General features: G+C 51.9%; 1 long non-coding RNA gene across 2 annotated transcripts; it reads right to left on the bottom strand.

Moving 5' to 3' along the window:
• Nucleotides 1-7481: 7481 nt before the first annotated feature.
• On the bottom strand, nucleotides 7482-10727 carry LOC121037555 (uncharacterized). 2 transcript variants are annotated; one of them, XR_005793832.1, is made up of 4 exons: nucleotides 10594-10727; nucleotides 9712-9903; nucleotides 8316-8519; nucleotides 7482-7641 (listed from the first exon to the last, which is right to left on the bottom strand). It is a non-coding gene; the product is annotated as an uncharacterized LOC121037555 (long non-coding RNA). The 2 variants fall into 2 exon arrangements; XR_005793831.1 differs by having other exon boundaries at nucleotides 10498-10604.
• Nucleotides 10728-12239: the final 1512 nt, after the last annotated feature.

Below are 12239 nucleotides of genomic sequence, written 5' to 3'. Positions count from 1 at the left end.
TAGTTTATGATAAATTTCATCATAGGTATGTATGTATGTATGTATGTATTCTCTGTGGCTCAGGCATCCACTGGGGGCCTTGGACCCTATCCCCTGTGAACAAGGGGGCTGCTGTATTAGAATAGAATCATAACATTCAAGTTGCCCCCTTGCTGTTTGCAAACTGTTTTGATATGCATTGTTTCACTTTCTGCTGACCACAACACAAGGAAGTAAGTGCCGTGATCCCCCCTTGCCAGATGAAGAGACCGAGGCTCAGAGCCGGGAAACGACTTACCCGAAGATCTCAGTTCCTGAGGTGTGCAGTTAGGGTGGAGCCCAAGGTTTTGAGTCGCAGCCCTCCCTTGGCCCACTCCCGGTCCAGCTGGTGCCTGAAGTGATCAGCGAAGCCACAAGCTGGGTGACCTTGTGGAAGGCAGGAGCCCTTTTGCAGTGTTAGGAAAAGGGAGCCCCATGACTCCATCCCAACTCAAATCGATTGGAGACTCCACGCAAGAGGACGGGAAAGAGAAGGACCCCGAAGAAGGTATCTCTGAGTGGAAATGAACCCGCAAAGAACAATTTACCTTCGTGACTTAGGGAATGAGAATCCAGCGACCTTAAAACCTACCACCCAGGGTATGTTAGAGCTGACCCTGAACATGAGAAGCAGGGTGGGAGTTAAGGGCAAAGCCAGATGACTGAGAGAATGCTGAGTATCCTTGAGGGAAGTAGAGGCTAGGAGTCTCTCCCCTCACTCTGTATCTTTAGACAGGCTGGGCCAAAAGAGGAAAGACAACTTATGAAACGCTAACTTGCCTTAGCAGCCCCCATCAGTGCTGATTGCAGAGGGAAACTAGAGGCCCAAGTTTTGAGGTTAGAAATCTTGGCTGCTGACATTCAACTTTCAGATCTACTACTCATATTGTGGAGAAAGCAGTAAACACCCGATGCTTTCTTTAAAATGTTTGTGTTTCCTCCCGGTGCAGAAGAACAAAACAGGCATGACGTGAAAAGGAGGAATGTAGTACTAAGAAGGGAGCCTAAGATGCACGAATGGAAATCTGTGCATATTTGTGCTGAGTTCTGGGAAGAGCGAGGCCCCCGGCTGTCTTGTCTAAATCATCCAAGGAGCACACGGTATCTACTCGGGGACTCCTGGAATACCCAGTGGTGTCCTAATGAAATAATAATGGGGAATATCCTCTTCCCCGGCATTTCTACAGGGAGGACTTACCATTACCCCAGACAGGGATTAGGCCTAATAAATTACACTTCAGGATGTAGGATGCACACAAAACGTCAGGGCTGCGTACACATACGGATGGCCCCAAGCACAGAAGATTCATCATCCCGAGGTTAGACACACAGCAGGCGCCAAGGAGAAGGAAGTGTCCTGGAATGTGTCCCAATTAGGTGGTTCTTGGAGCGGAGAAGGAAATACCAACAGTGGTGCTGAGATGTTTGCTATGGGGGCGTCCGGGGCTCCAGGGACTTGGATATGGCGTCTGTGAGCCCGTCATCCTCCTAAGAGCACACTGCCCGTGCTGGGGTCTGCACCTACCTTCCTCAGCCTTGGCACCGTTGACAGTTTAGGTCAGAGACTTCTTTGCCCGTGGGGAGGGAGGCTGTCCTGTGCACCTGGGGATGGTTAACGTTATCACCGGTCTCTACCCGCTAGATGCCAGCAGCACATGGCTCCCCACCACGCACCATTGGTGATGACCGCACATGTCCCTGGACTTTGCCAGATGTCCCCAGGGTGGGGCAAAATCGTCCTCGGTTGAGAACCACTGGTCTCGACCAGGGAAGACCAAGAATGATTTCGTTTCTCTGTTAGCCTACCACGGGCCCCAGTGGCTTCTGGTCTCATTCGCAGTCTACCAAGCACCCCAGGCTCCTTCACGGTCCACTGGTTCGGCCTCACCTGACCTTGCTTCCCCTTGCCGGCCCCACGCCAGCCTCTCGAGCAGCTTGCTCTTCTCTATGTGCCACCAGCATGCCCCTTGTTGGGGTCGGGATGCCTGCTGGTCACTCTGCCTGGGGTGCCCTTCGAACCGCTCCCGCCCGAGTCTCCGCGTGGCTCCTTTCCTCATTTTTTCAGGTCTCCACTCAAATGTCACGTGGAGACACCTTCCCCCCAACTATTCAGCTTGAAGAGTACCCAACTTCCGTCATGCTCTCTTATTCCTTATTTATACTTATCCTTCTTATCCTATGGGGACTTATTCTCCCCATGGCTCTATTCACTGTTGGCCATTCTGTATCTGTTGCCCATCGTCCTCCCCAGAACACACGTCCCTTGAGGACAGGAACGTTGTCTTCTAGGTCACTTACCATAGTCCCAGCTTCTCCAGAAGGACCTGGCCATCACCGGTGCTCAGAAACCTGCTGCTTACATTGGGACAGAGGCGGTGCCCGTACTGGTTATCGGTGTGAATTACACAGGGCCCACATAAGGTTAAAGAGGACTGTGAGCGACGATTAGTGAATTCTCGCCTGGTGTCTTTTCTTATAGGTGTGGGGTGGGGATAAAATAGAAATCAAAAGTAACCAAGCTAAATAAGTGTACCGGGTGCCCACCTGGGCCTGACATTGTATGGCGCTCAGAGCTTGGCTTGGGGTCAGACCGATCTAGGTTCGGACCTGTGCCGTGGGTTCTGGTAAAAAAAAAAAAAAAAAAAAAAAAAAAAAGTCAGACATTGGCTGTTGGATCCTGGGCAAAGTGTTTAAGTCTTCAAGCCTCATTTTCCTCATCTAGACAATGAGGATAACAGCAGTCCCTTCCTTGCAGGGATCTGGAGAGAAGAACATGATATGAGGTCTGCAAAATGCTTGGCATGTCCTAAATGTGGTGAATGGCTGCTCTTAGTTGTATATGAACACGGGTCTGGTCCTCAAGAGACTTACAGTCTCACTGGAGATGGGGGAATCAGGTGGAAACCCTTCATTCCCAAGAGAGGCTGGAAGGCCTCAGAGGAGGGGAGGAGGTTCTGGGTGGCACGGAGGGTTCACCGCAGACACGGGACAGAAGCCCGGAGTGCCCTTGGTTCATGGTCGTCTCAACCCACACTGGACTTGACTCACAAAACTCTTTCCCACTCTTGTCTCATTTGAGTCCCACAACACAGTAGAGCAGATATTCCTTCCCGCACCACGAGGAGAGAGAGGCACAAGATGCTGATGGACATGAGGAATGGTGAGGAGGTGACAGCCGTGACTGTAATCCAGATCTTCGGACGCTAACGTCACTCCAAATGTCTGAGAATCGGAGGGTGGTAAAAAACGCGCCTAACGCTATTACACAAATAGCTACCATTCATTGTGGGCTGCGGTGCGCCAGGTGCTACGCGGAGGGCCCTGCCAGCTTTGTCACATGCGACGTTCTGCTGCCCCTCCAGGTGGAGGCGCCCAGGTGCCCCCTGTCTGCTCTCGTCCTGTGGCCAGGGCTGTTCGGTTGGGTTGGGGGGGGTGGGAACGGGGGAGGGGGGAAGGGATGGCTTTGCACCTTCCACCTGGGCCAGTCCCACCAGGCGCATCTGCAACAGAACCTCCTGAGGATGAGCGGAGGGGCAGGGGCGGGGGCGGGGGCGGGGGGTGGGGGTGGCCTGGCGGGGCTCGAGCTCAGAACCGGCGGGCAGCTTGCTTCGTGGGGAGGCCGAGGGACCTCCGCTGTCGCTTCCCTCCCCCCAAGGCCCACGTGGGGGTCCCCTCACCACTCTCTGTCTTCCCCGTCGTGCCAACAGGGAAGGACCTCTCGGATGTCTGGACTTCTGGATATTCGGGGCTGCACCCTGAGGTCTGCTCCCCCCCCCCCCCCCAGACAGCAGGCTTCTGGGCGACTCTGTCGGTTTGGCTCTGCGTCCCTACCTTGCTGCGAGACTCCTGGACGGAGGAAGTGCTCCGTGAGGAGAACCCGTGTCGAACGAATGAGTGGATCGTGAACTGAGCGGGCGGCAGTCGTCCGTGCCACGGCCTTCCTGTGTCTGAGTTGGACTCTGTGTGGACCCAGGGCTAGGATGGCATGAAGTCACTGTGGACTTACTCTCCGAGGGCCCTGTGATCGGAGGTACATTTGCACACGTCTGTCCTCTACCATTTCTGCCCGAGGTTTGCCCTAAGGCCCTAGCATCCCCCACCACGCCTTCGTGTCCGTGGCCGCGGGAGGATGTCCTAAGAGTATGTTTCGCTGGGCATCCCCCAGCCGGGAATGAACCCCTTAGCTCCTTCCCCTGAAGCTGGGATCATGGGAGCATCTCCTGCTTTCTGTTGCTCCGCTCCCGCCCTCGCCCTTTTCAGCAGCGTCGTTAGAGCGGACGCAGAGGCGGGGACAGCGGTTGGGCCCCTGGGTGACGCTTCCGACCGGGACAGCCGCTCAGTTAGGTCCCGGGGCCGTGTCTCCAGCACCTCCGGTGCCCAGAGGGGGAGGATGGCACAGCAGGGAACTTTTTACCTCTCCTATTAAACACTGTTTGGGGATGAGAAGAACCTATGAGTAAATATAGGAATTAAAGAAATTCTCGCAGTGTCCTATTTATCCCCAGGAAAGGAACAAGGAGATAAAAGAACAGGGGCCCTTAGAAGAATCCAGCAGCTTCCTGAGGGTGACTCATCCCTGGGAACATCTGACAAAAAGGCTCTTTATCTGGGCGCCTGGCACCAGGCAGAACATTCCACTGAGGTGGGCTCGGGCCTGGGTAAACAGCCTTTGCCGCAAAGTCTTTCCTCAGGCCAGGCTTCATGCTGTGGCCCTTCCCGTCCCTCAGGTGTGGACCCCAGCCCTGGGACACAGCGGTAGCACAGTGGTCACAGTACGGGCTCTGTAAGTCAGACTTCCCGGGTTCAAACCTTTCGTCTGCCACTTAGTGTAGATGTTCGTTTGCTAACATACCCGGGCCTCAGTGATCTATGTGTAAAATTCCCTCACGGGTCATGGTGAAGAGGGAATGAGTTGGTGCACACTTAAAACAGTTCCTGGCCCTCAGTAATTACTCAGCAAATGTTAGGTACTGCTATTATGGTCCGAGTTTAACCCTCAACAAATTGTCTTTCTGGCCCAAACTTCCACCTATGAACCAGAACCTTCCAGAACCTTCTAGATTGTTAATTCGTTGCTGGCCATCGGTGGTAGGAACTCTCCAAAGTCTCCCTCAAGGACACGCTGGGGGTCAAGTAGGGGCCCCGTTTCTGCTCACTGGCCTTGGCTCAAGGTCATCTCCTTTGGGTTGGTAGGGCATCCTCACTGATGAGTCAAGGGGGCTTTAACACACGTCCATGTGATTACCTTTGGAACTCCTGTGTCATGGAAACACTGGTGGAAAGGGGGAAGGACACAGGATTGCAGACAGCGGAGGCCTCTAGCCCCAACCTGGGCCACAAGCCCACAAGCCCACGAAAGGTGGCCAGTAGGCTGTTCATCTCCTGGAGAATTCTGGAAGCCTCTTCCACTTTGTCTCTTACTGGGTGATGTGACGGACCTACACAAAAGAAATGTGCTTGGCTGGTGCATTATCAGTGTAGGGTTTCTCTGTCTCCCTCAGAGGACTTCCCAGGATTCCTATCAGGCATGAAAAGATGCACTGGTTGTTTAAAATCTGTTCCTAAAAAAAAGACGGTAACATAAAAGGACAGCTCTCAAACATTCAATGCTTATTACTTGTCGAGTCCTGGACTAAACCTTTATATACATCATTTCATTTGATTACTACCACAGCTTTGTGAACTAGGTACTCTATTAGCTCCATTTTATGAAGGAGGGAACCAAGGTTCAGAGAGGTTAAGTATCTTGTCCAAGGTCACACAGCTAGGAAGTGTGGAGCTGAGGTCCAAATCCAGGTCTGTTTGACCTTTGAGATCAAGTGACTTTATCACGCATTAGGAAATGGAGTTTCCTAATAAAGGAATTGTCTCTCTGACCTCTCTTCTGATTGCTTGGGTATTTCAGTTAAATATATACTTTCTTTCTTAGCAGTAGGGACATTAGGGGTCCTGAGCATGAGACTTACTGTTCCCTATTACCAAAAAAACATTTTTTCCCTACTAATTTAGGTGATATTGTGAAAAGGACACTTGACCCAGATATGCAGTATCTTTTGGAAAACCGGATTGCAGCGAATGCCTCTTAATTAAGCCATGACCTTCACCCAGTTCATCTTTTTCCTGAATGCACACTCTCTTTTCCTACCCAAACTGCTTTGAGTAAAAGAGAGTCTGGTCCTGTAAAGCATTAACCTTTTCCTCTCTTCCTCTCTAATATCTGCAGCTCCAGCCCTGGTTCCAACCTCCCCTTTCCAGCTGCCCACAGGAAATCGCCGCTGGATGTCCCAAAGGCACCTCCAATGCCTGAAACAAAGCACATCCTCTTCTCTGGGCCCCAGCCCCCCCTTCCTGCTGGAGGTGCCATTATTCTCCCAGCCTGTAGAGCTCAGGGCCAGGAAAGCAGCTTTGATGGCACAACTTCCTTCTATTCCTAATGTGCCCGGAGTCACCAAGCTCACCACAGCTTCCCGTCCAGCATGCCTGGCCTTTATCTCCCTCCGCACCTTGTCCTGAGTTCCAGCCCTCCTCACCCCTCCTCGGGGCTCAGGCCCCTTTCTGGACCATCTGGCACTAGCAGCCAAACAGATCTTGCCCCCCAAATAACACCTGCCCAACGACCTTCAGTGATTCCCTTTGCCCGCTGCTACAAGTCAGCCCAGAGCCAAGGGGCCCCATAAAGCAGCCTCTCTCTTACTTCCTTTTCCTGGAAGAGCCGCCTTCTCACTCACATTTCAGCTTACCTCACTCCCTCTGGCCCCCTTCCGCTCTACATCTTTAACTATCCATGTGTCAAGACCTGAAAAGGTTAACTAGATTGTATGCCAGTTTCCCACTCTGCTTAATTGTTGTAACTGCCCGGAGCTCTATACTGAGAAATCTGAGATTATAGACTTGCTCTGTGTGAAAAAGGGCTACGATGGATTAGTCATGTCTGCCATGTCATAGGAGGGATGTCTTCCGTGGGTTTATGAGGGAGAAGTCATTGATTAGTGATGTTGCCCGTGGGTGTGGGAGGGAGACGTGATTGATTAGTGATGTCTGCCGCGGGTGGAGGAGGGAGAAATTGAAACAAGTTGACTCTGGCTAGAGCCAACTGATAGCCTACCCCTTGCAAGTAGCCTGAAAACGAGGTAGCCCTGTGGGTCATCTTGCCCACGATGAACTATCATGTTAATAAATATCATATTGCAGGGAGCTCTAAGAAGAAGAAAACTGGGCTCTGCCTTTAGGAAGGTCATGATTAGGAACGTGTTTATCCCGTTCTTTATTACGCCCCACCCTGTTCTCTACCTGCACTGGACAATTAAAAACCTTACTTATAACCAAAACGGCTAACACTTAAGGGAATCACTCCGCGCCGGGCCCCATACTGAGGTTTTGACACAGGTCATCTCGCTTAGTGACCGTGACTCCGCGAAGGAGGAGCTCTTACTGGGTCCGTTTTGCAGATGAGGAAACATTCAGAGTGATGAAGTAACTTGTTCAAGGTCACCTAGGCAGTAAGTGGTGGGACCGGGATGTACATGCGAGGCTGCCCGATTCCACAGCGTGGCTGTTAGGCTGGCAGACAATTTTATGATTCTCTATTAGTATACAGCGTCACATGGTGTCATCCTGCACTTCCTGCAAAGGTGTCGCAAATAGACTGTTAGGTGTCTGAGGGCAGGTATCTACCACAGACTTTGTCATATCCTTCCCTTCCACACCCACGCACCCAACAGTCTTAAGCCAGAGCTGATGGACCCTTGGAGTCTCTTAGATGCTCATTTGGAGGCCGGTCAGACCCTGCTGGTTATCTCTCTGTCATGACTGTAACACATTTTCAAGGCGCTGGAGGGAGGGTTACAGGTACATCCAGGAAATTTGGGACTGGATCAGAGTGACTCGGGGACCCTAAAAAAACTCCAGGAGGCAAAACTACCTCCCTCTCCCCAGCCTCAAAAAAACCCCTGGCTTTTCCAGATGCAGCAGTAACTTTTGGCCACAAGAGGGAAGTAAAGACAAGGCTACCAGGGCCGAATCTCCCAGCCTCCACCCAGATCTCAGAAGCAAGCGGAGGCCTTGGCTGTGGTTGTTTCTTTTTTTAAGGCCACTACCATCAACCTGCAGATGAGATGTGCCACAACAGGCTGGGCTTTCTCCGTAAGTTCTATGTTAAATGGGCTGTTATTCATGAATGTATTGGCTCCGCCTGCATTTATTGAGCACCTACTGTATCCCAAGCACTGTGCTGCTACTGAGGATGATGGATGAGGAAACTGACAACTCCAGTCTGTGTTCTCAGAGGAAGCACTCACCATGTTCCTGGAAGGATCCAGGCTGGCCTCTCAGAGGGGGTGCCATTGGAGCTGGGTCTTGGAGAAGGTCTGGGAGTTCACCAGATAGAGGAGGCTGGCTAGAGGACATCCCAGGCAAAGGAAACAGGAGAATGGCAGCTGCAGAAGTCATTGGAGTGGGAGCACAGTTTTCTACTGTTGCCAGGGGCTGGATTTGATGACTATCTGCAGGTAAAGATTCCCGAAATTCTCCTGTCTTTTTGGTCAGGTTTATAGCCCCCCACAAGAGTGGAGCTAAGGCTGTGGTTGGAGAGTAATGGTGGGAACCCGTGTTTTCTGGAAAGTTCCTGTGATTATATCCTTCCTGAGCACATTCGTGGGAGTCTCCCAGCAAAGTTCCCAGCAAGATCTTCCCCCGGAGCCAGCCCAAAGGGCCACGCAAGGCTGGATGGGAACTTGGATGGTGCTTCTACCCCACCCCTCCTGCATCAGGCCGGAGGTGGGCTGAGGGCTCAGATCTCATCTCTGGAAAACAGGCTGCAGTCAGTCCCCTAGCAGCTGGATTTCCAGTCCCTTTCCCTTGGGCTCTTTTTTCAAAATGGCCCGTATCCCTTTGCTCCTGTTTTAGGCCTTGTCTGGATTCTGTGGCAAACCACAGCTTCCCTGGCAGTTGATCTGAGCCTCTGGGCATAAGGCAGGGCCAGGAGAACACCGGCTCGTGGAGGGCAGCCCTGAGCTTGAATCCAGGCCATGTCCACATCTTGGCTACGTGAGCTCAGGCTTGATACTCAACCTCTCTGGGCTTCTATTTCTTCATCTGTGGAATGGGCATCGGAGGCCCTTCCTCCCAGGCTTATGGGGAGAGGTATCAGAGGCAAGCATGACCGGGTCCAGCACGACTGGGTATTGGGGAGTAGTGACTGGGCATGTCCGGATGTCAGGAGCACCTGGGCAAGGGCCACAGCCAAACCTGCCCAGGGAGCCCACTTGAGTAGTTGAGTGTCCTCCTTTCCCTAGCACGAGAAACCTCAGTGAGAAAACAGCACCCAGGAACTGTTGGGGGAGACTGCCACTGTTGTCTCCTCTGGCACTGTCCCTTAACCGAGGAAGCCGGGAGCCAAGCGGGCCTGAAGTGGATGAAGGAGGAGCTGACCCCAGGGGATGCTGGGGAGGGGAGGTCATTGCCTGCGTAAGCCCAGTTCATCCCAGAGCTGCTCATTTTCAAGGGGAGCCCCAGAGTAGGCAGGACTAGGTGGGACAAAGGGTCGCATCACCTGCGGTGTCGGGGCTGCACCCAAGGCCAGAAGAGGGGACTCTGACCCAAATCCCCATCATCAACATCACCATCACCACCATCATCACCATCACCGGCATCACCATAGCACTACTACTACTAATAAAATAGTAACTAATTTACCGAGTGCCTGCACACACTCCAGGCATTTGCCCTTACAAGAACTCCTCACAGCAGTATTTCCAGTAGGTGTCGCCATTATTCACATTTCACAGATGAAGATAACTGAGGCCGCGGGTCTAAGGAGTCCTTCTCTTTCCACTCCCTCAGCTCTTGGGAGCAATTTCTCCCAGGGCAAGAACGTGGGCCAAGTCCCTTCGGAAACAGAGAAGAAGAAAAGTCACTCTTAAAGTCCTCAGGGAAGATTTCTTTCTTTCTCTCTCTCTCTCTTTTCAGAGAGCGTGTCAGACTTCCACCTGTTCTTTGAAAGTAAGAACATTAGCTGGGTCAGCAGGGGAGCCAAGCACACAGCAGAATTCTACATTCAGCCAGAACTTTTCTATCTGCCACGGTGGGACCCACTGTTCTGTTCCATCCTCAACTCTTGATGGCTGGCTCTCTGAATAAAGAGCCAGGCCCTTTCACCCTCTTGAAAGACATTCACAATCTGCCTGGAGAGGCAGAAGTCAGTTTGCTGTCTCCAAACCCTCCTAATTGTGATTTATGCAGAACTCGTTGGTTGTCCATCAGCCGGTGGAACAGTGTCACCGGCAGGGATGGGGGCGGCCACTCCCCCAGCCCATCACATACTTCGTCATGGCTTTGGCCTCTCCAGCTTGGACCCCTTGCTTTCCCTTGGCCAGAAGTAGGGAGGGGGAAGAGGGCAGAAATCATCAAGGATGCTTCTGCCTTTGAGAAGGGGACTGGCTTGGACCCTGCTCAGGGAGACACCCACCCTCACTCACTCACACAGTTGAGAGGACCCGGCTCATAGTCTGGCCATCGGCTCTTTGCTGGTAGAGTTGGCCTGGGCCTCGCCCACAAACACTTCATTGTTGTGTGTACCTGTGTGCACCTCACCCTCAGGAAAATGCCTGCTCGCTCTGCCAGCACCTTTGATTTCTTTCCCCCCAAAACCAACTCTGGCTCATGGTTATTACATATTGAGCCAACGTCCTTGTGTGTGGATGGACAGAGACCCTTCCCTGCAGCCCTGGAAACACTGACTGCTCAAGAGACATGGAATGTTCTAGAGCCACATGGAATGTTCTAGAACTCCCAAGCCATGGTAGGGGAGTCCTTGGATATCTTATTTTTGTAAAAATCATTTAAATAAAGGCAGGGGGGTGCCAAGTCACCCTGCGGTTGAGAAACCCAGTGGGGCACTAGAAACTCAGTCCCCTCAGTCAGCCTTGAGCTCAGGAAGGAGGCCCAGCCAGAACCAGCTGAACTCAAATGCTAAAAAGACTGAGCACTGACCCAAAAGACATGGAGTTAATTGACAGATGTTTATTTATTTTTTTTTCAACATTTATTTATTTTTGGGACAGAGAGAGACAGAGCATGAACGGGCGAGGGGCAGAGAGAGAGAGGGAGACACAGAATCGGAAACAGGCTCCAGGCTCCGAGCCATCAGCCCAGAGCCTGACGCGGGGCTCGAACTCACGGACCGCGAGATCGTGACCTGGCTGAAGTCGGACGCTCAACCGACTGCGCCACCCAGGCGCCCCGACAAATGTTTAAAATTAGAAGACAATGGGGCGTCTCGGTGGCTGGGTCGGTGAAGCGTCTGACTTCGGCTTGGGTCATGATCCCACGGTTCATGGGTTCAAGCGCCACATCAGGCTCTCTGCTGTCAGCACAGAGCCTGCTTTGGATCCTCTGTCCCCCTCACTCGCTTCCCCTTCCCCACTTGCACCCTCTGTGTCTCTCTCAGAATAAATAAATAAACTTTAAAAAAATAAAAAGAAAATAAAATTAGAAGAGAGTGAGGTACAGACAACGAACATGTTTCACCTCAGCTTCCTTATCTGTTACGTGGGCATTGTAGGACAGATCCAAATCTCCTTTCTGTCCTTCCGAAATCCAAAAAGCTCCGAAAACACAAAGCTTTTCCCTTTTCCTCAAATGTTTAGCACTAAAACTCATTTAGTGGCGACGTCTGACCGGAATTCGTGTGAAGCAATTTAAAGCTTTGGTTTATCCAACCAAACGTGAAAACACAAATGTGTTTGATCGAGGGGTGCCCACGCAGACCTACAGAGGGGTGTTATGTATTACACGGTCTATGCCCGTATTTTTTTTCTTTACTAAAATCTGGGGAGAAAGTCTTACTTGTTAAACACATCAGGCCCCATGCATTTTGGGATAAGAGCCTGAGGACCCACCATACAAAAGATGATTCTGAAAATCCAATGAGATTACACATGGAAAGCACTTAGCACACGATTCGGCACCTGGTAAGTAAACCCCCACCCAGGCCCCGCCCCCAAGTGGCACTGTGGCCAGGTTGGGGCCTCAGACAGAAAAGACAGCTGGGCATTCTTTGGAAGAGGGCTCTTTCCCCTGAGGTAACAAAAGGGACTTCCCGTCACACCAGAGAAGCGCCAGGATCTCCCCATGCACCCCCATATTTCTCCCAGTGAGTCAAAGCGTCCAGTTTTTCCATTGAGATAAGTCCGTTTCCAGAAAAAACCGTTGTATTATACACA

The sequence above is a fragment of the Herpailurus yagouaroundi genome, unplaced genomic scaffold, assembly GCF_014898765.1.
Source record: "Herpailurus yagouaroundi ecotype Mexico unplaced genomic scaffold, PumYag 163, whole genome shotgun sequence".
Taxonomy (NCBI): Eukaryota; Metazoa; Chordata; class Mammalia; order Carnivora; family Felidae; genus Herpailurus; species Herpailurus yagouaroundi.
This window is presented reverse-complemented; position numbering and strand designations above follow the sequence as displayed.